Genomic DNA, 24,128 nt, shown 5'->3' with positions numbered 1-24,128 from the left:
TTACCGCATTAAGATCAAGAACAGACTGTGATGTATGGGAGTTAATAATCTTTAAAGTCCTTAATTGTAAAATGGGCATAATGTTTCAGCTGTATTCCCCTTCCAGGTCATTGGCATTCACCAGGACCAATCACAGTAAACCATAACCCAAATGCAACCGTCACAATTATTGTTTCAATAATTCTGATAAATCACCATATTCTTCAATAGTACTGTAATCCGAGGTGACCTAAATTAGGATCTCATCAAAACATACTGGGTATCTCATAACTTTAGTCTGGTTTAATTCTGGACAAGGAGTACTCCCTCGAGATCACCAACAATGGCACTAGTACCTCAAGTGGTCCTGATGCGCCTTAAGTTCCCTGGGCCATTGTCAACCCCCAAGCAAATAGAGGTCTTGAAGGAAGTCATACTGCAAATGTTTAGTGCACTGCCAGCTACCTCTGGTGTGCCTTCGAGCCCCACTGAGCGACAGAGGCCTTCAGTCTGGTTACCACCCTCGTACCTTACCCTATTGCCATCAGCCCCTTTGGGTCTGTTACCAGTCATGTACAGACTCTGCTACTGGCTGCCACTCTGGCCCTGAAATCCAAGCTATTCCCTGTCACCCGGATGCAGTATCAGCTCAACTGGCGTTGATTGAAGTCCAGGTGGCAACTACCATGTTGGACCCCAAGCCGACAAACTCAGCACAACCAATATCAAGCCATGAAATTGCAAAAACGCAACCAGTTGTCATGCAGCCTGACTCTAATCTGATGCCTTTACCATGACTCAGGTATCAAAAAAGGCTCAATTTTCGCTAGTGAGCTAGACTCATTCGATGGACCACCAACGGAAGAAATTGCTTAATTTACAGTGGTGGTTCGGAGGGCATCTGAGGTACTGGATTTACACTTACCCTCTATTGACTACCTTGATGGCTATCAGATTAAAACTATGTTATATATAGCTGGCAGTTGACCAGACATCCATCTTAGGCCTGCACCTGGTAACCCAGAGTTTCTTATCAAGCACCCTCCTCTGGAAAGTCTCATTTACAATCTTTGACCAGTAAGGTTAATCCTAATTAATTTCCAACCTGTCCCATGGTAGAGAATCCAAAAGGATTAATGCTTTTGCAAGCAATTGTTTTCTTCTGCCACCCTGGCACTGAGGTCCATCAACACAGTCTGTCAGTTTGGCTGATATACACCTGTCCTATGGGACATGGCCAGTGGGAGCTTGTCAGCGTTCCTGAAGGAGCTTCTTTTCTTCTGCTGCAGTGGCCAACATGCTGCTTTAGTTTGCCTCTAGCAGCTCATGCCCAACCAGTGGGAGCTAGGATGTGGCACTTCCTTCCAGGTTGGTGACCAATCATGTTCAACAGGTGTGTCTTTCAAATTGTTCAAAAGGGCAGTGCCATACTCTTCCTCTCCTCCCCATTGAACATTCCTCCTGCACCAGAATGACTTTTGGAGGAGCATGAATCTGTCCTGTTGCAGGAGGTATGCCTTTTACATTCCAGTGGTGCCATAGAGAGGCAAACAGATTCAGAGAAAGGCGCTGTTGTTATCCCTGCTGTTTTTAAATCCTGAAAAAAGTCAGCCTAAGGCCTTCCTTAGACCATTGACTAGTGAGCGGCTTCTTGCAGAAGGGCTGATTCAGTTTCTCACATTAGCCCAGATGCTATCTGCTCTGTATATGGAATACTGGATGGTGTTCTTGGACTTGCAAGATGTCTGTTCTCATATAGGCATACTGCAGGCCAGGAACACTTTGAATCTACCACTTTCCCCTTCCGCCTGACCTCTGATGTTCACAAAAGTGAAGGTGGTGGTCGCTGCCCATCTTTGGGGGTTGGGAGTTTCTGTATTGTTGTACCTTGGCAATTGGCTGTTAAAGGCGGCTAACCGCAGTTAGTTGTGGACCACATCTGGACAATGGCAGAAACTCCAAATGTCTTTAAGTTAGAACATAAATATGCTTAAGTCCTACTTGGTTCCCTCCCAGAGGTTTCCATTCACTAGAGTGATCCTGTGCACAGTGAGTCCTCCACTCCAGCAAATCTGGGACATTCATGTTGTGATCCGATGTTTCAGGCTCGATTCTGGATGCCATTGAGTGTGTCTTCAAGGCTTCTTGGCCTCTTCACTGAATGAATCCTCCTTGTCAACTATGCCAGGTGGCACAAGTGGACCCTACAGTGGAACCTGAAAGCCCAATGGACCAAGCATCAAGGCCACCTTTCCAACACCATGCAGGCCTCGAAAGAGGTAGGTCAAGCTCTACATTGGGGGCTGTCCAATCACAATTTGTTTTGTGACAGGTCACATTCTCTTCCCCACTCAGAGCTAATAGAGGTGACTGTTGCATCACTGCTGGATTGGAGAGGTAATGTGGGGTATGTGGACATCAGAGGCCTTGGCTCTTCAGTAGAGGGCAAGTTCAACCTACTAGAGCACGGGCATGTCCATTTAGCCCTGAGCGCTTTCCTGCCATCTGTGCACTTTGTGCCAGACAGTTCTACTGCCATATGGTACTGCAGCAAGCAGGGTGGAGTGGATGCCTGGAGCCTGTTCCGTGAGACCTTCCACCTCTGCAGGTGGTTGGAGCAGAAAAAGATCTTTCTGGTACCCAGCCAGCTGTTAGAGTCCCTGAATACTGAGTGGACAAAATTCGATGTTGTCTGGCAGATCATGAGTGGTGTGTACATCCCGAGGTGGCGCAGAGAAAATTCTCTCACTGTGGCTAGATCTATTTGACACCAAAGATAGTGCAAAGTGTCAACAGTTTTGCATGCTGGAGTTTCTGCAGGATCATTTGATCAGGCTACCACTTTTGGAGGACCACCTGTCTCAGCAACAGGGCTGGGGCCTTTATCCAAACCTTTGCAATTTAAATCACCATAAAGATTGATTGGCTTTCTAAAGTTGTGGATGGTATCCTTGCCACCAAATGCCATTTCACAGAATCCTTCACTTCTGCAAAATAAGACAAGTTCATAACCTGGGGTCCTGGCCTCTTACAAGTGAAGTTGGAAGATTTTTTTAATTTCTTTTGCCTTTAACCCAGCACGGCCTTGCAGTGGACACTGTAAAAATGTATTTGTTAGCACTTTCGGCCATTCTACTATACAGGACCAATTGTCTTTGTTAAAATCACCTGCAATGAGGTTTGTTAAAGGTTAGGCAAGTTTGTTTCCTCCCAGAACTTTTGTGGTCCCGTAGATGGACTGTAACTTTTTTTTTTTTTTTTTTTTTTTTGAAACCGTTTATTGCAATCTCAAGAATATACAAGTATGGACCCACAACCTTCCGGCCGGCCGCTAGAATGATAGGAGCATATGACGTACATGCAAAAACACTTGGCGGTGCAGAGAAGCAAAATCAGGAGGTATCAACGTTGTGGGCCCCATCACTCTGACCCCACAATACGGTTTCATTTTATACAAACAACACGCAAACCACACCCGCAAGGCAACCCGCAATCGAAAGTAACAGCACGTGCTCCCCGAATGGGGGACCCCAGCCATCCACAGGAGTCTAAAGAGGGGGAGGGGAACAGATCGAGGACTGGGGGAACTCCGGGCTAGGGAAAGGAGTCAACTAAGGGGACGGGGCTGGTGAGGCCGCAGGCAGCAGTGGTGGCGCGCAGATACCCCCGCGGTAGGCGTTCCAGGGGCCCCATACCTTCACCCATGCCCCAGGCTTACCCCTCGCCACGTACACCACCTTTTCTCGGAACATGCACCAATCCATGTGTTCTTTCCAGGCCGACACCGCCGGGGGCCTCTGGGATCCCCACAGTTGAGCAATGTCACGCTTAGCTATCATATATCCCAGGGTCACCCATCGCGTCTGCGGAACCGAGTAGTCAGTTGGTTCCCACACATTCAGCAGGCATCTCCTCGCTTCAGGCAGCAGCGCGACATGCGTAACCACTCGCAGGACCTCATGCACACCACGCCAGAATCGCTCCACCTTCGGGCATTCCCACAAAATATGCAAAAAAGACGCCAAAGCACCACACCCACGCTTACACAACCCATCCTCAGCATAGCCCATACGCAGAAGCCTTGGCCCCGTCATGTAAACCCGGTGGAGTATCTTAAGCTGGACGAAGCGAAGGCGAGCCGGTATGGCCACCTCCTTCGGAGAGGCCACCGCGGAAATCCAGTCTTCGTCGTCCAACTCCAGCCCGTCGGCAACCCAAGCCTCGCGGAGGCCAGTCAGCAAGCCCGAGCGGTCATTAATCAATTTTTTGTAAATAAGGGAGATCGTGCTGTCCGGAACGTGGCCATCCAGCACTCTATCCTCCAGGGGGGAAGACTCCGGGATGGAGGCGACGTCTGGGAAGACGGAGCCCAGTGCGTGACGGACCTGCAAGTACCGAAAGTATTCACTGCCCTGCAGCTGAAACTCCGCCTGCAGCGTCTCGAATGTTTTAAATCCCCCCCTCGTCCAGAGGTCCCCCACTTTGCTGATGCCGATCGTGTCCCACTTCTCGAAGCCCTTCGAGGTCCACAGGGAGCCCAATCTCTCAGACGCGTACAACGGTGATGCCCGGGTCAAACGGTCCTTCCACCCCATAGCTGCGTTAGCCGCGTGCCATACTCGCACCATGACACGCGTAGGTCCCGTCAGGCGGGAGCCGGGCGCGCCAGAGTAGAGCGCTCGATTATAGTCGCCACCAGGCAGGAGCATCTTGTCCATTTCAAATGCCGGGTTTAAGGCGGGCCCGTAAAGGCCATGATTAATTGCAGCTAGCTGGGAGGCCCAGTAATACCGTTTAATATCCGGGAGGGCAATCCCCCCGTCGTACCATGGGAGCGTCAACTTCGCCAGGGCAATACGCGGCCTCCCGTCCCAGAACAGGCGGCGCTGTAGACTCTCCACCTCACGGAAGTAGCGCGCCGGGACTAAATCCATAGTATTCTGGAGAGCGTACAGGAAGTGTGGCAACGACATCATCTTAAACAATGCCGCCCGGCCGAGCGGCGAAAGCGGCATGCGCCGCCAGCGCGCGACGTCCTCCTTCAAGCGCTGGAGGGGGGGAAGCAAATTCCGCTCGTAGCGGGCCTCCGGGTCCAGAGTAATGTAAACCCCCAGGTACCGAAACCCCTGGGAGGCAATCTGGATCGGACAGCCCCGCGGGAGGACGGGAGCCTCCCCGGAAAGCACATACACACATGATTTAGCCCAGTTGATGACAAGGCCTGAGTTGCGGCCGAATGAGCGCAAAACATCAACCAGGACAATCAGTGATTTACGCGGGGAGGCTAGGTACAAAAGGATATCGTCAGCGTATAGGGACACGCGGTCCTCATACTCGGGGGTCCAACGGAGACCACGGATGGAAGGGTGCCACCGCAGCCACTCCGCCAGGGGTTCCAAGGCCAGCGCGAACAGGAGCGGCGACAAGGGGCAGCCCTGTCGCGTGCCCCGTCCCAGCTCGAATGGGACCGATACTCTTCCATTCACCACCACCTGCGCCAATGGGCCCGAATACAACAATTTGACCCAGCTGATGAACCCCGGGCCAAATCCAAACTTCGCCAGCATAGCCCAGATGTATGGCCACTCGAGCGTGTCAAACGCCATGGTGGCGTCTAAGGACGCCAATATAGCCGGCTCCTGCACAAACGGGACACGCGCGAGCACCCCGTGCAAGCGCCGCAGATTAAGGGCCGTGTTGCGATGGGGAATAAAGCCGGACTGGTCTTGGTGGACCAGATCGCCCACCACGCCGACCAGCCGGTTGGCTAGCACCTTGGCGAGGATTTTGGGCTCCGCATTCAAGAGCGAGATAGGCCGATAGGATGTAACCAGGTCTCGAGGTCTCCCTTCCTTGTGGATCACCACGATTGTAGCCAGACGTTGGTCCGGCGGGAGGGAGCCCAGCGAGTGGGCCGCCAGGAACATCGCACGGAGGTGGGGTGCCAGTACATCCGGTCGCAGCTTATATAACTCGATAGGGATGCCGTTCGGGCCCATGGCCTTGCCGGATGCGACCGAGCGTATGGCGAGGGCAATTTCGTCGGAGGTGGGAGCGGCATCTAACGACACCCTGTCCTCCACCGAAAGGGAAGGCAGCGCGATGTCCCTAAGCAGGGCATGGGAATCCTCCTCCGAGCAGGGAGAAACCGGGGAATACACCTCGCGGAAATAATCCGCGAAACAAGAGACAATGTCTTCTGGCTCGGTGACACGCACACCATCCATCCTCTCAATCAGCGGGACCACACGACTCGCTCTCTCCTTTTTATCCAACCATGCAAGCAGTTTACCAGCCTTATCACCCACATCATACAGTCGCCCCTGTTGCTCTCTATAGAGGCCCCTGGCCGCCTCCGTGACGAGGGCCCTGTAGGCCGCCTGCTTAAGTTGTAGGACATGTAGTGCAGCATCCGTCACCCCACCCTCTAGATCACCCTCCAATTCAGCGATTTCGGCCTCCACCCGGGTCACCTCCTCCTGCTCGCGCCTCCGGGCATGGGAGATAAAGGAGAGGGCCTCCCCTCTAAGAACTGTCTTGAAGGCCTCCCACAGGGAGATAGCCGAAGGGACGGACCCCACATTCTCATCGAAATACCGCTGCAAGGATTTAATCAAATCAGCGCGAATGGTGGGGTCGCGCAGGTACCAGGCATTGATTGGAGCTACCCTGCCCTCCCCCCTCGGGAAGACATCAACGTGCAACAGGAGCGGGGAGTGATCTGAAATACCCCGCGCCAAATGGCGCACCTCTCCTACCCTCCCAACATAGGCCGCAGGGACAAGGACATAATCAAGCCGTGAGAGGCTACCATGGGCACCCGAGTGGAAGGTGTACTGCAGCTGCGTGGGATGCTTTAAGCGCCAGCAGTCCACCAATCCCAGTGTATCTAAGAAGCCGGACAGCCACGCCTGCGCCCGGGGGAGGTCCCTAGGGGGGTGACGATCCACAGTCCCAGAAACCACCGCATTGAAGTCCCCCCCAACCACCAGAAGCCCCCCCGGAAGGCCAAGGAGGAGGCGCCCTAGGTCTGCAAAAGTCGTAGACTGTAACCCCGGTGGGACGTACACTGATACAAAGACAACTACTTTACCCTCCATTCTTCCCACTAAGACAGTGTAGCGTCCCCTCTCATCATGGCGCACCTCGTCTATTTCCAACGGCAGCGAGTTCTTCACCATGATGCCCACCCCCCGTGAGCCCGACGTGAAGCCCGAGTGGGCCACCAAGCGATAGCCACGCCGATTCATGGCACAAAAGGAATTACCAATAAGGTGTGTCTCCTGCAGAAAGACCACATCTGGCGAAAGTCGTTTCAAATACTGCAGGACCACACCTCGCTTAATCCTATCCCCCAGTCCGTTAACGTTCCAGGACAATAAGGTCAAGTCCCTACCCCCCATCACATACAGAAGCCATCATTCGTCCCCCCGAGAGCACCTTAAAAACACCAATACAATAAAGGGTTTGCCTTGCGGTAAAAACGAACAACACCCCACCCCAACCCACCCATCCCAACAGAACTCCCCCCTCCCTGCACCCCTGCATGAGCCCAAACAGCCCCCCCAAAGTGCAGTGTGCCTGTCGCCCCATGAATGATTAAACTAACTAGTCCCCCAGAGGAGGAGGGAGAGCCCCCAAGAGACCCCGTACCACCTCCACAGGAGGGGGACTTAACGAACAGTCAAAAGTGACGACAATGTTGTCCAGAGCGAGGCCTACTATTAGTCCCTCAGTCCTGATCCGGCGAGCCCTCCCCTCCAACCGCGCCCCCCCCACCCCCCCGGCCCTGATCCCCGGGCAAGGAGTCCAACCAGTCCCCGGCCGCTTCGGGACGATCAAAAAAGTGTGTGCGGCCATCCACCTCCACCCGCAACTTAGCTGGAAAAAGCATCGCATACTTGAGGTTCAGGTCCCGTAGACGACGTTTGACTCCGAGAAAGCTCAGTCTCTGCTTCTGGACCGCTGGGGTGAAATCAGGATAGAAGTTTACGTCCATATTGTCAAGTCTGACCGGTCCTTGTTGCCTAGAAGTCTGCAGGATAGCGTCTCTGTCCCGAAAGTTGAAAATCCGGGCAATGAGAGGCCTCGGAGGGGCTCCGGCCTTAGGTCTTCCTCCGCGAACCCTGTGGCCACGTTCCACCGCAAAAAATTTACTCAGCCCCCGGGGCTGGAGATGGGTGAGAATCAGGTCCTCCACAAACAGGTCCGCCGCCGCCTCCTCACGTCCCTCCGGCACCCCGACAATGCGGACATTGTTCCTCCGGGCCCGACCCTCGGAATCCTCCAGTCGACGATCCATCAGGGCGCTCGCCTGGCCAAGCCGGCGCACCTCCTTTTGGAGGGCCGCCACGTCCGCTGTGAGGCCCGAGGTGGTGTGGGCCAAAGAATCGACCCGGTCATTGGTCTTGGATAAATCGGCCCTCACCAGGCCAACATCCACGTGGACCGAGTCAATCTTTTGCGCCAGTGTGTCAAAGCGCTGGTCCACCGAGGCCTTCATCTCGGCGATAGCGCCCATGACATCTCGCAGGGTCAGATCCGCGGGCAGAGCAGGAGCATCAGTCGGGCCCTCAGGGGACCTACGCGGCACCTCGGGAGATCCCTTCTGGAGGGTGTAACGGTCCATGCTGTTGGACGGCGGGTCGATTTCACCTTTGCCCGGTCGCCATCTTGCTTAGTGGACATGGTTACAGTCCCCAAATCGTGCCAATCACCTCGGAAAAGGCCGACAAACCAGTTCACGGGCTCCGGGGGGGGGGCAACCACAGGTCCGCAGGACGGATCACAGCCGGCGGGCCAGCAGGGCACCCCAACGAAGCCACACCACCGCACACCGCCCCGCAACCCAACCTCGCCCACGCAGCAAGGAGGGTGCAAAAGCGAAAGTGAAAGTGCGGGGTACGCGAGTCGCCCAGCCCTGCCCGCCGCTGTTGATCACTTTGTCTCCGGATCGCCCCGCAACTCCAATCCGGGGGGGCCGGCGTGGAGAAGGCCGCAAACCTCAGTCGGTGCTCCCGCCGGTGTCCGAGGTCCAATTTGGAAGCGGAAAACGGGTAACACCTCAGCTCGGGCTCACCAACACAGTCCCCTCATCTAGGACAGGATATTTTCAGGATTTATGTAGGAGGTCACGGAGGTCCTCGGGAGCCTCGCACCTACGCGGCCATCTTGGTTGCGCGCTCGATGGACTGTAACTTGATCTTGACATACCTCGTTTGTACACCTTTCAGTTCTATGCATAGCTCTTCACTGTGTCTTTTGACTTTAAGATTGTCTTCCTCCTTGCAATCAGGTTAGCTCATTCCATGCGTAAACTGTAGTCACTTTTATTGCCGCCGTCCTACACCACCTTCTTTCCAAACAAATTGGTGCCCAGGACTGAGCCGGCTTTTTTTGCTCAAGGTTGTTTGTGCCTTCCTTTCATGTCAGGAAGTTGGTCACTCTATCAACGTTCTATGCTTCCCTAAAAAGAGAGTTTGGTCCCCAAAAATGTTTTGAGATTACTTGTTACTCATACAAAAGGCCATCAAGTGGATGATGAACTTTTTGTGTGGTTTTCCAGAAAGAAAGGGAAAGCTATGCACAAAAGAACCCTGTCAGGTGGACAGTTCTCTGCATTAGGATTTGCTGCACACTGGCCAAAAAGCATCCCCTAGAATGTCTGAAAATCCATTCAACCAGGATCCAGGCCACCACCACTGCATTGGTTCGAGGAGTGCCTGCCCTTAATATCTGCCAAGCTGCAGCGTGGACATCGGTGCATACGTTAGTGAAATACTACTGAAATGACAGCCATTTCTGGCAGGAAGGACACTTTGCAGAATCCGTTCTGCAGGACATGTTTCTTTCAGTCCACTCCACAGATACTTCACTTGTGGGAGGGACTGATTTACTGCACGTTACTTAACTTCAGTAACACTCTGTTCGGGGCATGTGAGCTGTAGATCACATGCTTTGCATACTCCTGCCATCTAGTGTTGGGTCCGGATGCTTGCAAGTGGTTTTTCTTCTAAGAAGTCTTTCCAGACATGAGGTGACTCCTCCTTTTGGTGATAGTGCGCATGGGCATCAACTCCATTGTTAGATTGTTTTTTTCCGCCATTGTGTTTGGACGTGAATTGCTGCGCTCCGGCACCATTTCTCGGGTTCCCCTCGGTGCGCAATCCACTTACCCTCAACTGTATTGTTTTCGATCACGTATTTCCATTCTCCGAGTATCGTATTTATTACAAAATCTCTCTTTCGATTGGGTACCTCGTGGAAGGCCGTTGGGTCTACCCGCGTCGGTCCACCTCACAGTTGATGGAATGGACTCCATTCAAATTCTGCCCTCGGTGCCACGTGAAGTTACCACGCACCGACTCACATGAAGTGTGCAACTTGTGCTTATCTCTGGAGCACAACGAACAGGACTGCAACGCGTGTAAATCTTTCCGATCGGGGGGCGGAGCTTGCCACGGAACGAGATGGCCGCAGACTGAGCGAGCTCCTCGTGTACGCCCGCTAAATCCTTACAAAATCCTGCCAAAAAGAATGCACTGAGGGTAAAAAAGAACAGGTGCTGCGGTGTGAAGGCGATATGGACACTCGGTGGGTGAGAAAACGTTAAAATCCTTGCCAGCGGCGACAGTAAGAGGATCGGCGTGGTGCGGCCCAGGCGGAAGAAACGACACTAAAGCTGCGGCAGCGCGTACATTGGAGGGCCGAGACGCACAGCACGTACGCGGCGGGACGCCGCAATAACACCCGCTGAGTTCCGGAGGTCGGCCCAAGAAGCTGCGGGCTGGCGCACATCATATACATTGGTGCCGCTGGTAACAGCGCGGTGTGAGGGAGAAGCGACGGAGGTCATGCCCGGTAAGCAGAAGAATCCTGGCTGCCCGGGGGGGGGAGATACGGCTCGGATATCTGTGAGCACAGCCCGGAGCCCTGCGCACTGTTTTGGGATCTGCTGGTACCGGCCGCGTTCCTCCCCTGCTAGAGACTGTTGGGGACACCGCCTCAGGAGGGGGCCACGGGCAGGGTGAACGGCGACGATTGCATCGCTTGTGGAGGGGGCCCTTCAACTGTTTCAAGCTCACCTCTATAGCGCTGTTGCCAAATTGGCGCCCTCCTGTTCCTAAGAGACCCCTCCTGGTGATGAGTAGACGCCCTGCTGGTTGGATAACGGGCAGCCCTTGAGTGGGGAGTGCAGGCAGGTTGGTGCAGCCAAGGGGATATATTGGGGCCACTGATGCCATACGGGGAGCAGCACGAGGCCCTAAGCCTCCTTGTGTGCATCGTGGGACCCCCTGCAGGTATCGCATCCTGATAAAGAGAGTGGCTGGCATCCCAGAACACGCATGCTGCCTGCAGAGGCTAAGTGATGTCTAGACAGACACAGGGCGTCCTCAGCTGCTGAGAGGCGAGCGACGGGTGAGGCCTGGTGTGAATGCGTTGCGGGAGCCCATCTTCATCAATCAAGTGCACACCGAAAATTGCAGCTGGGGCGCGGCGGCTACTGGCCTGCGACTTGCTGTGTTTGACGCTCTCGGCGCGGACGCGGTGGGAAGCAGACGACTCCTGCGTGGGGGAGAGGGCGCGCGTGATACGAGACGCACTCGCTGGAGGGAGGAAAGTGTGCCTGTGTAATCGCGGTGGTTCTCTGCCAGGGGCTGCGGACCTGGTCGCTCCTACGTATAGTGGTCTACACTGAGGGTTGCACCTGCTACTGACATCATGGGCAAAACGGATCGCTCGCAGCCCAAAATCAACTTCGAACAAGCGAAGAAACAACAAGAGAAGGGAACGTGCGAGCAGACATCGGTGAACTCGGCAGAGGTGGCGGCCGGGGGGGTGTCGAATGATGATATCCAAACTATGTTTGCCTCAATACAAGCTGCTCTCACAAATATTGATGGGAAAATAGACTCTCTGACGTACAGAGTAGACCGCATGTCAGAACGCATGGATAAACATACAGAGAGGTTAGACATGGCGGAGCGCAGGATATCTGAAGCGGAGGATGGGCAAATACAGATGGTGGCGACGCAAACAAAGATGGAGAAGCAGCTGGTGGCAATGGCGGCGAAGGCCGAAGATTTAGAGGCTAGGTCTCGAAGGAACAACATACGACTAACGGGAGTTGCGGAAACAACAAATACTGGGCCAATGGAGCGCTATGTGGAACAATTGCTAATCTCCATGTTGGGAAGAGATATTTTCTCAGAGATTTTCATAGTAGAGAGGGCCCACAGATCCCTGGCGCCGAGACCTCCTGCCGGGTCCCGTCCCAGGCCGATCATTGCTCGAATCCTAAACTATAGAGACAGGGACGCGGCGCTTCGAAAGGCCAGAGAACTGGGCAAACTGACCCATGAGGGAATGGACGTCTCTCTGTATCCAGACTTCACAACATCCGTTCAGGAGGCGCGGAAGAAATTTGGCATAGCAAAACAAAAACTGAGAGATCTCAGCATACCATATGCAATGCTATACCCAGCGAGACTCAGAGTTACTGCAGACAGAAAATCGAAAATATATACGGACCCTCAGGAAGTGTTGAAGTTCATAAACCAGAGAGGAAAGGCAACTGCGAAAAAAAAGCCGTTGAGAGGGGAACAGGCTGAACAGTCTGCACTATCTGATGTTGAATAGACAGACCTTTTCGTTTTTCTTCCTTCCTTGGGCCTGCGCTGGTTCCGGAGGCACCTGCGGGGCGCAGTGGAGGAGCGTGCTGAGCATTGCAATATGGTGACTGGTCGAAGCCACTGGAGCAAAGCCGAAAGAGGGGGGGTCCACCCTCAGAAGGATCAGATAAGTTTATTAGACTGTGTTTGAGGTTCTCAATATGTTTGTGTTAAGGGTAATGAATACCTGAGATATGTGGAGGAACGTTAAAAGATGCTGGGACACAGTACTTCACGGCACTACTTAAGTGACAATGTACAGGTTTTCTTTTTGGAACGGGACATTTCCTAACAGGGCGTATACCCATGTGGCCTACACCACATGAAAAGGGGAAGGCAGCTCTGACCCCTCTGTGTGCAAACCACAACAGCTATTAATAGTGGTTTTTCTGATTTTTTTTTTTCTTTTTCATTCTTGGTTTGATTGATTATCGTTTTCTTTTCGTTCAGGTTGCTTTCTTTGCAGGTTGTAAGGGTGAATGGTTATTGGTTTGATGGGAATGTCTCCACTGCAAAGGAAGGGTGGAGTGGGAGGGGGAGGGAGAGGGAGGCATGGGGGAAAAACTCCGACCAGTGTTAGAATGTCATGTAGGCACCGGAGAGACAATGAGAGTTACATTCAGATGCCGCACAGGGTAAGATGGCTGCGACACGATCAATGACAGAAATACCGAACCCATACAGAACTATGACGTTCCTGACGTGGAATGTTAGGGGCCTCCATAATCCACAGAAAATACGTAGAGTGCTATCATACTTAGACAGACATAAAGTAGACGTGGCCTGTCTACAGGAAACGCACCTAACAGACCTTAGAGAGCAGCAGGTGGGGGCCAGGTGGTCAACATATAGGCTGGCATCGTCCTACTCATCATACGCCAGGGGTGTTCTACTGCTGGTTAGGCGCAACACACCTTTTACACTTATGTCATCGGTTAAGGACGATCAGGGACGATATGTGATAGTGAAGGGATGCTTTGGTGGCACTATTCTTACAATTGTTAATGTATATGGCCCGAACACTGACGATCCCGCTTTTTATACGCAACTCCTAACGAAGCTTAGTGATTTACAACCCACGGCTGTACTGTGGGGTGGAGATTTTAACACTTGTCTAGACCCTACACTAGATAGATCCACTGGCCAAGACAGATATGGTAAAAATTCTGCAAAAATCTTAAGAGAGGGGATGGAGGACAGAGGACTGGTGGACATCTGGAGACTCAGGAACCCTGACCGGCGAGAGGGCACTTGATTTTCGCTAACACACCTTACCTGGTCCCGCTTAGATTACTGGCTAGGCACGCGGGACGTATGCACATGGACAACCACTATTGAACACTTACCCAAAACTCTGTCCGATCATGCTCCAGTAAGAATCCCGCTAGCGATCCCAACACACACCCCGCGGCAATTCACGTGGCGATTAAGGCACACGGCGCTTCAAGATCAAGTGTTTCGTGAGGAACTTAGGCGGGCGATAACGGAATATTTTGATCAGAACTCCGGTTCGGTCGCTAGCGCAAAGACAATTTGGGAGGCATTTAAAGCCACCATTAGAGGACACTGCATTGGCAAACACGCAGGCATACTGAGAGACATTCAGCAGCAATTGGCAAAGATGGAAGCAGAGATACGGCGGCTGGAACGAGACTTTGAACGCACGAATAACAGGACATTGCTAGCTGACATCCGGAAACAGTTAGATAAATACAACGAGCTTGCCGAAGACGAGGTGAAGTACATTTCACGGAAATGCACGGCTAGACACTATGGAGAGGGCGGGAGACCAGGGCGGGCACTCTCGCATAAAATTAGACCCAACCATGTCACTGCACATATTACCCAGATGCATACGGCGCAGCGTCAAATGGTCTATGACACGCCGGCAATTTTAGAATGCTTTACTGAATATTATGCTAACCTTTACAGGGCTCGGGTGCAGGTTCCGATAGATGACATACATGAATACTTGGACGATGTGGCCCTGGCATGGCTGTCGGATACACATCGCGAGTACTTCTGCCATCATATAACGAAAGAAGAAATTGCTGATGCAATTAACTCTCTCCCGAACAATAAATCCCCGGGCCTGGATGGGCTTCCAGGAGAATTTTACAAGGAGTTTCGTGATTTGCTGATTCCACACCTAGCTGAAATGCTGGAGGAGGCATATGAGGAAGGTGCACTGCCGGAGTCACTAAATGAGGCACTTCTGATAGCGCTCCCGAAACACGGGAAAGACCCGACTGTATGTGACTCATATAGGCCGCTGTCCCTAATAAACACAGACGCCAAAATATTGGCAAAAATAATAGCAAACAGGATTCAGCCGCTGCTGTGTAAACTGGTATTACCGGATCAGGCAGGGTTCATGCCAACGCGGTCTACCACGCACAATATACGTACCATATTTGCGCTGTTCCACCAGCTGGATCCGGGGGTGCAGGCGGCTGCGGCCCTATTAGATGCTGCTAAAGCGTTCAACTCTGTCGAATGGGACTTCATGCATGTCACTCTGAGAAGGATGGGGTTCCCAGAGCCCTTTCTAAAGTGGATATCATTGTTATACGCCAAACCTACAGCACGGGTTCGAATTAACGGGAACACGTCTGACCCCATAGAAATTACAAGAGGTACCAGACAGGGATGCCCTTTGTCGCCGATGCTGTTTGCACTGATACTGGAACCATTGGCCTGCAAAATTAGGCAGAAGCACTCTGAGTCCGCCCTACAATTTGACCTGAGACCGATAGGTATTGCACTATATGCAGATGATATGGTCCTCTACACTACGCATCCCGACAGGTTCCTAAACACGCTTATAAGGGAGTATATTAGATATGAGAAGTTCTCCGGCCTTTACATAAATTGGGATAAGTCAGTAGTGATACCTCTCACTGTGGACACCCCAGAGCCTGAGCTGGACTACCCACTAAGGTGGCAAACAGACCCGGTTAAGTACTTGGGTATCTGGATACACCGTGACCCAGAACTAGTAATCAGAGAAAACTATGGTGCAGCACTGGTGAGGCTGGAGGAACAGGTGGACAAGTGGATTAAATTGCCTCTCTCCATGGCGGATAGAATTGCAATACAGAAAATGATTGTATTGCCTAGGTTCCTATACTTGTTTTGGAACATTCCGATATGGTTGAACAAGGCTTTCTTTGTCAAGATCCGCTCTATAATGAGCCGGTTAACATGGGCAGGGAAACAGGCGAGAACCAGCTGGAAAACGTTGACCCAGCCGTACTATCTAGGAGGATTTGGGGCGCCAGATTTCCAACTGTACTTCCTTTGCGCACAAGCGCAGCACGCACATTACTGGACGAAACCGCATGCGCATATTCCACATATAGCGGTGGAAAAGGATAGTGTACATCCGACACCACTGCTAGATCTCGTGGCGGATCCGGTAGGGCACACATCGCGAGACACGATACAGAGGGCCAAGTGCACCTCCAGAGCATGGCACGCGCTGGCTCATAGAGCATGCAAGTTCCCCATCTACGCACGGGCTCTCCCCATGGAAAATCACCCAAAATTTACGGTAGCACAGGAAAAGAAAATGTATGCTCTCTTAGTGGAGATGGGATTGAGCACCATGGGCGCTGCCTTCCCACATAATAAATTTATTAACTTGACGGACCCTGCGCTGTGTGCACATCAGGCCCCTATGAAGAAATTTGCGTATCTGAGGCTGCATGCGGCGATGCGGGCATTATATTCCGCTTTTCCGGAGGAGCCTCAGCAATTAAATACACTACAGATCCTATTAACAGCACCGACGCGCCAGAATCTGGTTACGCGCCTTTACAATGCGGCCCAAGTAGAACAGGCCGGGAGGTCGAATGCTGCGATGCTTAGATGGGAGGCAGTGTTGGGGGACATAATAGGGGAGCAGGACTGGCAGTATAGTTGCACGCAGCTCGCACTACTCACGTCAAACTGTAATTTGCGCATAATACACTTTAAATTTCTTCATCAGCTATATTACACGCCGTCTAGGTTACATAGGTTGGGCTTAAGGGAGACTGACAGCTGTCAGAGATGTAGTGGTGCGAATGCAGATTTTTTACACATGGCCTGGTCGTGCCATCAGCTGCAGACATACTGGCAGGAGGTCACCGCAGCACTCACGGACATGCTGACGGAACAGATTCCTAACGCACCGCTAGTGTGTTTATTGGGGTCCTGAAGCTTAAACACGCAAGACGCAGGAAGTTTTTAGCAGTTGCATTATTACTTGCTAAGAGACGAATAGCTATGCGATGGGGGAGTAAGAGACCACCAAGGCTTAAAGACTGGCTCACAGACATGATATATTGTAAAACGACATTAGAGACATATGCAGAGGAACTCCCACAAACCTCCAGGCCTAGGGATTTCTGGGAACCACTGGTCCGATACCTGCAGAAGCCTGCGGAACTTGATGCCCTGAATGATCCCATACCTACACACTAGGTGAGCACGGAAAGGACGGGACAGCGGAGACGGAGGTGTGGGGGCATGCGTCAGGTCGACGGTACACGACACAGGATGGGGGGCATTTGGTCTCTTTCCTTTATTTTTATTTTATTTTTTTTGGTCTCTCATTAACCTGTGTGTAAGTGGTGAAAATAGTGCGGGGCAATGTGGAGAATGTATACTATTGGATGTAGAATGTCCTCCCTAGTGCCTAGAGAAAATTCGTGTATTAACTTTATGATGGTTCACTGACATGTAACTACTGGTCGGAGGAAAAATAAAATATTAAAAAAATATATATATATATATTTCCGATCGAAGAAAACGCTCTGCAACCATCGGGCAAGATTTGGACGAAGACATCCCGCAAGGTCAGCTTATCGAGTACCGATCCTCCCTACCCCAAATTCCAACTCAGCCCAAGATAAAGGCTCCGGTCCCACCCCTGCCTTTGGGCCACAGTCATCACAGAGAACATGTTTCCAACGCCCCCTCTTCTGGCTCAGCACCAAAACACACATCGAAGACTTCCTGCTCTGAATCAAGTTGTCCACCTTCAGGCACCGAGCCAAAACCTTCGGGGCTGAAGCCAAAACCAGGCTCAGCCCAACCTCCTTCCGAAGGCACTGCACCAACACCAGCTTCTAATATAGAGCTCCGATTAGTATCCAGGCCCTGGTCCCATCTGACTGAGTTGCAGTCCCATACCTGTCGTTGACTGGAATCGGAAGTAGTTGAATTAGAAGTGCAAGTGGCGAAGCTGAAGACTGTTTATAGTAGTGATGCTTCAGCATCAGCTTTTAATATTTGGCACTTCTGAGGTACGCAAAGTTCAGTTCAGCACCTGACAAAACTTGCTTGCTAAGTAGGGGACCCATGCTTACCCTCAAGTGTTGGGATCATTGCAGAAGACTATTAGCAGCAAGTCAAAGTCTATAATACATCCAGTTATGTGTTAATTTGAAATATTTTTGTACTCTTTTTCCATCTGAACAATTGTATTACAAAAATGTGTTTGTGATAATACAACATGCTTTACTGTACTGCCTTGGCTGTACCTCATCAGATAGTATGTTACCATCTGTAAATCATTTAAGCATCTACTTCAGCAAGTATTGGTTTACAGATGGGTCCTGTTAGACCTGGCTTCCTGGGCACCAGGGCACTCAGGGGTTACTGTGCTCTAAGCGCATCAACTGTAGTGTTCCCTGCTGGTGTCCTGGGGCCATAGTACTAGTGGACCGAAAACTGGATAACCAAGTTCACCTCTCCAGCACATTACTCGCTCAGGGTAGTGAGACAGAGCAGTCCAAGGCTTACTTGAGGTCGTGAGGCGGGGTTAGACATTCAGAATACAGTGCACACACTGTACTACCAGCTGATAAAATCAGTATCCAGTCAGTACTTTACTTTTTTATAAAAGAAAAACACTTTAATACACACATAAACAGTGAAAACTAGATGTGTCTACAACCCTCTGGGCTGGAGTTCTGACCCTAAACAATATTATACCGCCTAGACGCTAAGCACTATAAAAACACAGTTAACATGTAGACAAACAATTATCATTGCATATTAGAGACCGCGTTGAGCATTGTTGCTCTCATTCGCTAGAGCCATGATACCAATCCTTGTAGTGAAATGGTATAGTTATAGCATATAATGTGAAGTCAAACTGTTCTTGATCAGCCCCATAACCCACCACCCAAAGAAACAGAAGTGCCCGCCCATCCTTATTGAGGCCATGCCTCAAGTGGCGTCAGGGATCTGATCACAGGTGCCTGATGTCTTGGCACAATTACTGGAGTCCCACTAGCCCAGTACCCACTGGTTAGCTGTAGGAGGGTAGTGGCTGGCCAGAGTGCCAGTACACCTTGATACCCCCAGATGTCACAAAAGGATAGTTGGGGGCCTGTACCAAAAGACACTCGTTACAAACTACAGATTGTAACTGGAAGTACCACACAGGCTCCCACGGCACAGGAGAGGGGTCTGGTGTAAGAAAGTGGGTTTCTGTTGCAGTAAACCCCCCCACCCCCATTTTTGCCTGATAACTGATGCACTTTTCCTTGTTGTGCCCTGGGCTCCTGCCAATCAGTTGCCCAGGGCCTGTGTTCCTTCCCTAAAAACTGCCTAACAGCCAAAACCCAATTGGCATCTCTGGTCACCTGTCAGCCCCTGGTAAGTGGTACCCTGGGTGCCCAGGGCCTTGTGACCAGAGAAGGCCCCTAAGGGCAGCAGCACTTATTGTGCCACACTTGGAGGCCCTGAACCTTGACACTGCCTTTGCAGGCTGAGTGTCTGGGTGCAGAACAAAACAGAGTCGACATGGCACACATCCCTGTGTGCCATGCCCACAACACACACTGCCCTGGCATACCTCAGTCACCCCTCTAGCTGGGTGCCCAATGCCAGATGTGTGGGCACAGGTGCATGAGCCCTGTGCCTCTACAGTACCCAGGTCCATTCCTGGGAACTGTAAGTGCAGTGCTGCTATTAAGAGTATATGGTGCTGGGAGGTCGTCAACATGAACGCCACAGCACCATGATGGCTACACTGAAGACTGAGAAGTTTGGTATCAAACTTCTCAGCACAGTAAACCCACACTGATGCCAGTGTGGGATTTACTGTAAGATGCACGACAGAGGGCATCTTAGAGATGCCCCCTGAACCTAAAAAAAGCACAGATGTGAGCAGTATCATTGATATTGAATCCCATCAGCCACTACAAGTAGCGCATATCATCATTTAGGATTCAGCCATACACTCAACTCCAGTTCCGGAGAACCATGTGGTGTATGAAACCAGAGGAAGCAATGAAGTTCACAACCCCGGGTCTACTATGATGTCGCTAAAGTACAATTAGAAGTGGTAGATGGTATTGAAGCAGTGCAGAAAAACAAAATTAGTGAGTGCAAATGTTAAAAACAACTACTGGGTCAGTACAACCAGTTTATTCATAACTGACCGAGTGATGCAACTAAAAACAGCGCAAAAGCAGTTTGAAATAATAACTGCTGTTGTCCTAAAGTTGGTCTACATGTTTCAGCCTATCGATTGAGTGCCAATCAGGCTTTCGTCAGGACCAGATCAAACATGCTACTGCTAAATGGTGCAAGTATCCAAAAAAGAAAGGAAACTACACGACCTACTTGAGTGCAGGTTCTGAAGCACTCCCGAATATTCGTGGAGTGATACTCAAATCCTAAAATTAACAATAAAGGAAATTAATAATAAAGAGAATTATAATAGGAATATCAATGTTGTTCACATGCTTTTTATCAACATTATCACGGAAAAAATATTGGCGTTTACAAGGCTAATTTAGGCGATGTTTATATAGTAATTATTGGCTCTTGTATTTTGACCCTGGTTGCCGTTTGTTGATATTGCATTAAGGTAAAGGGATTGGTAACCACAGGGTCGGTAAATAATTTTCCCTTTGACCCTCCTTTCAAAATTTACTGTTGATATAGCCCCCTGAACCTAACCTACAATCCACGTCTTGTCTGAGGGGCTGCCTAGGCTGCCACACAGCAGACAGGTTGCTGGACCCCTGAGTAGAGAGCCATCTGCTTTCCTGGACCTGCAACAATGCACATCCTGGGTGAGGTGCTAGGTCTCCTCCCCAGGATGGGCAGGGGAAGCTTCAAAGGCATTTCGCCTTTGTGAGCTTCTCCAGGCCACTTGCTGTACCCAGCAACTGGCCCCTACCGGTTCCCAACCCCCTCTCTGGCGGGAAGACTGGCCGGAAACCCCAAGGAAGGACAGGGGGTGTGCCAGCCCCTGCCAACCCCACCCCTCAGGTGGGGGAGGCGAAGCACGTCCCCGGGTTCTCGCCATCTTGAAGATGGGGAGCCCTGCCAAATCAGTGCCCCCCACCCACAGGAGAGTGGCAGGATAGGGGGTGTACCCACCCCAGGGCAGGGACCCAGTGGTCCCTGCCCTTTACCTACCTGTAACGCCCCTAAATTTAGTATTTTGGGGCGCCCTGAACCTTCCTTCCTCAGATTCCAGATTCCGAAAAAGCAAAGAAGAGCAAGAAGAAAGAAGACCTGCCGTGCAGCTGCTAAAAAGAGGAAGACACCAACTGCTTTGGCCCCAGTCCTACCGGCCTGTCGACCCTCGAACCTGCTCCTGCTAAATCCCGGCACCTCTTGTGGCCAGCAACCTCACAAACCCCGGAGGACCTGGCTACCTTGTGACTCTGAGAATCTGGGATTCCCATGAGCAGTGGCTCTGCTCAAAGCAAGTTTCTAACCCCAAGCATCAGCCCGGAACCGCGAACCCTGCACACTCTGCACCCGCCAAGCCTGGCCTGTGCTGGAGTGGACAAAGACCCCGAGGACGTCTCCCCAGCGACTGTGACCTTGAATCCGGCACCGAAGGACTCACTGCGACGCTCCTGGCGATGCCTGCAGTCTCAGAACCAGGGACCCCCCCCCCCAACCGCGATCAACAGAGGGTAAGATTTCCTGACACCAAAAGGCACCCCTGCACCCGGCGCCCTGCGGCCCCCTGTGCCTGACTCCTGGGTACCTACCTATCCTCCAACTTACCAACTTACCTCTCGAAGTGGTGGTGGCACCTGAACAATCTTCGTCCCCAAGCTTGCAGCCTTTGTTCGTCCTGAAGCTTTCCCATTGAAATCCATTGAGCGCCCGAAGGCTCAAAAGCACCCTGCACCCAGCCGCCCGAGTGGCCCTGGCAGTGTAACTTCTGCTCCTACCTACTTCCCCATTTGCCCTGAGCAAGTGACCAGGAGCCCAATTCCCACAGCCGCGTGGCTTGCTTGCCAGCAGCCACCAACCGAAGGCCCCCTGCCTCTCATTGGATAACATTGGGCCTAACTACCTCTGCACCCGGCTGCCCCTATGCCGCTGAGGGTGTACCAACTGTACTTACCTGACCCGGGGAGACCCCTGAGTCTGTGCCCAGAACCTTAACTCTGCCAGTCGAGTACTTACCCAAAAGCCGATAACTCACTTTTCTTCCATAGGGTAACATTGACTGGTTTTCTCTGAAATTTCTTCTAAGTGTGGAGTTTCTAAACTTTAAAATATTCACCTAAAAATCAACCGAGTAACGAAAATGGAAATACTCACCTGCTATTAGGAGAGTGCCCAGCACTGACCCTGAAAAGTACTCACAACCGTACTTACCTCTAACTTAATTTTCTCCCATAGAAAATCATTGACTGTTTTTTCTGTGAAATTTCTTCTAAGTGTCGATTTTTGCAAACTACAAATATTCTTTAAAAATCGTACCAACTGTGAAAATGTAATTACTTACCTGTTTTAGATAGATGTTCCAGTACTGAGCCTAGGAGCCCAGCACTGGATTACAAAAGTAACGAGAACATACTTTACCTGTAACTTGAATTTTCTTCCATAAGGAACCATTGACTGTTTTCCTATGAAATTTCTTGTGTCGATTTTGCAAACTTATAAATATTCCTTAAAAATCGCCTATATAACTTAAACGCAGTTTCTCAACTGCTTACAGGTGGTACACTAGTGCTGGATCTAGGATCCAACACTGACCTGGAAAAAGTATCCATAACCCCCACTTACCTGCTAAGTGAATTTCCTTCCATAGGATAACATTGGAAATTTGATCAGAAAAAGTTTCTTAAGTGTCAACTTTTAAAATAGCAAAATATTGTTTAAAAATCACAACAGTAACTAAAACGAATTTACTCACTTGTTTCAAAGAACTGTCCCAGGACTGAATCTAGGATCCAGTCCTGGAGTTAGAAAAGTAATCCTGAAAGTAATCTATTGCAAATAACTTAAAACTCCCATTGAGCTCAATGTATTATTGTGTTTGAAATTGTGTTGCCTATTGCAACAACCTGTAACTATTACCTACAAAAGTCAATTGCATATTGCAAAAGTATTTAACTAAAGCATCTCATTGTGAGAAAGTATATTTTAATACCTAGTGTTGGTTCTAAAATAAAACAACCATATATTTTTTTATATAAACCATTGGCCTAGAGTTCAGTTCTTGAGTGTGTGAGACCATTTGCTGACTGTGTGTGTACAACAAATGCTTTACACTGTCATCTGATACTACCTTACTGCTCGACCAAGCTACCACTTTAGAGAGTAAGGTTATATCTAACTTTAACCTCTGTGGACTGTGGACTCTGTACACACTGTACCTATTTGGGAACAGTATACACAGAGCCACTTTCTCGCATCTGGGCCAAGTGATCTCAGATTTAAGGACTGGGATCACGCTTCCCTGTTTCCCTCGGCCTCCGTTGATGTGCTGCACACTTCCTTATCGTGAGCAGCTGTCTGCTATCTCCTTGTTCAAACCGCCAGCTCCACAAGCCTCACAGGAGCAGCTAGTTCTCTGACCGATGTTGACCAATGCCCTTGCTCCTTGTCAAACGGACATATTCCGTTGCAGCATTTAGCATCAGTCATAGAGAAAGCTCCTCCAAGTTTCAGATGTGGTGAGCAAGCTTCTTATCTTGCTTTCACACCATGGGCCCCTGCTGTTTTCCTTGTCTGACTCGGTGTGGATCAGCCACCTTGTCAAGTCATAGACCAGTAATGAAAACCACTGACTGCTAAGGCCAGATTTTTATCACCTCTGATTAATAGGCTGATCCAATAAGAGGATCTGCTACTTTTGAATCCTGGGTCCCCCACCAATCGCGAGGCACATTTGAGGCATGTTTACTGCATGCCCAAAACTTGGGCTGTTCCCCGGAGAGGAATGTTAACTCCAGACCATGGGGGACTGATCATCACTCAACAGAAAGGGTTCCTATTAGCAGAGTTAGTGCAGCTAAACACAGATAAGAGCGAGTGTCTACCCCAGCCCACCAGGTTTCCTCAAAGAAAAGGGAGGGGTATAGGGAGCTGGAATGTGCAGCAGAACAGCTCACATTATACACAATGGCTCAACTCCCCGTCCTTCCCCAGCACACCAACAGGCTCTCAAACACACATCAGGTAGATAAAGCCAACAGGACCTCAGGCATGGAAGAC

The 24,128-nt window shown here is 50.9% G+C and overlaps 1 protein-coding gene across 1 annotated transcript in view; it reads left to right on the top strand.

Annotated features, from left to right (window-relative positions):
• Positions 1 to 24,128, top strand: part of DOCK5 (dedicator of cytokinesis 5) — a 923,455-nt gene that overhangs the window by 405,463 nt on the left and 493,864 nt on the right. The window lies entirely within an intron of this gene.

This window comes from Triturus cristatus, chromosome 11 (assembly GCF_964204655.1).
Source record: "Triturus cristatus chromosome 11, aTriCri1.1, whole genome shotgun sequence".
In the NCBI taxonomy this organism is placed as follows: domain Eukaryota; kingdom Metazoa; phylum Chordata; class Amphibia; order Caudata; family Salamandridae; genus Triturus; species Triturus cristatus.
The sequence above is the reverse complement of the archived record's forward strand: the minus strand, read 5'-3'. Positions and strand labels throughout refer to the sequence as shown.